This window comes from Chrysochloris asiatica, unplaced genomic scaffold (genome assembly GCF_000296735.1).
Source record: "Chrysochloris asiatica unplaced genomic scaffold, ChrAsi1.0 scaffold00099, whole genome shotgun sequence".
NCBI classification, from domain to species: domain Eukaryota; kingdom Metazoa; phylum Chordata; class Mammalia; order Afrosoricida; family Chrysochloridae; genus Chrysochloris; species Chrysochloris asiatica.
Genome location: NW_006408617.1, coordinates 2,852,699 through 2,855,165, shown reverse-complemented (window position 1 = coordinate 2,855,165; position 2,467 = coordinate 2,852,699).

Here is a 2,467-nt window from a genome sequence, read left to right as displayed (position 1 = left end):
CTACAAATGAAGGCAGAGCCCCTAGCATCCAGAATTACCTATGGGAACCTCGTAGAAGAGAGCAGCTTTTTTAGATTAGAAGGATTGTTGAATAGAATATGTGTGCTAGGGTGGAGGTGGGGTTGTGAATGCCTTAGATTAATCTTTCCAGGAATATGTGCTAACAATTGATTCTAGCCTTTCATTTCCAATTTCTTTCCATTCTGAAAGTTGTTGCTATACTCTGTTTTTCTGTTGACCTGATTTTCTATTATTCTAAAATTGTGGCAGAACTTTAGAGGATGTCACATAGGTTTATTTCTGAAATAGACACATTAAAGAGCAAAATGGAGGAAGTAGAGTAATAATACAGTTAACTGTTTCATAATTAAACCTAAGTGATGAAATGGTTGGTAATGATGAAAATGGAATTATGCCCTCCAACTTTTTGGTTTTATGGAAATATATATATATACATATATATATTCATCATATAACAATAATGTAAGAGTAGACTGTTCAGCCTTTTAATATAGTACCTGTCATTCTCATGAAACACTTAGGTTAATTTATCTTAAAAGCAATTTTCTATTAAATTACATATTTAAAAACAAACGTGTGCATTGTGAAAATTGCCAGCTGTGTTTAAAATGTCCTGATCCTTTTCAAAAATAATAATTGATGTTTTGGAATAATTCCTCAATTATCTTTTCGGACTTTTTTCAGAATTTTTATTTTTATTTTTTGTACCTATTTAAGGTATTTCCAAACAACATCAGAAATGTATTGTTCTGGAGTCATGTTTCTAGTAATGTTGAAACGGTGTTGTTTCAGAGCTTTTTTCTCTTCATTTTCCAAAGAGAAACCAAATAAAAGCTGTTCTTAAAATACATCTTATTATTTGGGTGCCAAGTTATGTGACATGTGTGTGCTTTATCTCACTCACAGATAACAAATTACAATCAAATGGCACTTTTTTTTTTAATTCAAAGAACATTTGGCTCTGCATTTTTCTTCCATTTCACATCAGAAAGATCACTACCAATAAACAGTGCAATAACAACAACAACAAAATCCAAGTTTGGCACTACTTCAAGTGAGTATCAAAATTCAAGAAACTGATGAAAAAGCTCCCAAAGGCTAAGACAACCTTCTGAATACTTGCTTCTTCAGAATGCACTCATAGTAAGAGGTAGCTTATGGTCAACTATTAATTTGTGCTTTCGTGAAACCTTAATAATTTCAAAGCACTGGAATACATGCTCATGTTTCAGAGGATGTGAACAATTCCATTCCATGAAGGTTATTTAATCAAAGCTCAATCTTGCCTTTTGCAGCCTTGCTAACGTTGTTGTTATTTAGTATGCATCAATAAATAAACATTCAATTATCTTGGCAAATCCAAAAATAGCATTTGAATAAAAAAGCAATGGTGTGTCCAGTAATTGTTCCAAATAAATAATTTTGATAGGTACTATCTTTGCTTAATTTCAGAGGAAATAGAAAAATCTTTTGCAATTTAATTAGGTTTGCTAGTATTAAACTATGCAGAAATATTCACTGATGGCCAGGATGGCCATTTTATTTAAACTGTATATGCCTGTCTTTTACAGCAATTGTGCTTTATTTAAACTGCTCTTGTATAGTTCATATAAATGATTAATTTATAAGAAAAAAAAAAGCAAACCAATACCAGTAAGGAAGGATTGTGATTATTCTAAAACAGTTTTATTTTAAAAAGAAATACATATTTTTTAAAATCACGGCGGATATGTTTGTTCATTAATGCCAACAATGGGTTGGCTCAGCTAATTGAAAGCCATGTCCTTTCAATTGTGTGTGTGTGTGTGTGTGTGTGTGTGTGTGAATGCTGTGACAAATTCTATTGCCTGTGACTTCTCAATTATTTTCTGAGATCTTGTTTCAAGACATTTATTCACATGTTTCTGCTGTGTCAATTTAATTAAATTCCTATTCATGGCATATGTGTATTCTTATTTTCCCAGCTCTGTATTTTGATAATCTTTTAAAGAAAAAAACAATTCCTAATAGAAATTCCCTAGAAATATTTACAGGGCTAATGAATTTGCAGGTCTTATAGACAGTTCTACATTACAGTCACATTAATATTCTCTCCTTTTTATAAGGCTTGAAGTAAATCCCCAGACACTAGAAGAATTTAGATACTGATTACTTGCGATTGGTTCCTGGTGATTTGATCTTAATACTTTTCAGTTGAATTTAATGAAAGTATGATTCCTAAAATGCTGCTTCATTAAAATTGCATCTTTTCCTCTCTAAGTGTGGTTTCAATCATTTCACCCGTTTTGTGGTGTGTTTCCCTCCCCCTTAAAAAGTAATGATTGAGAAAGTGAGACAATTAAGAATATCACTTTAGTTCTTCCTAGAACTCACCCCAGAGTTTCTCTGAGTGAAAAGATTCAAGCTGCATTCCCATCAGAATTTGATTATATATTTTTTTTCCAAA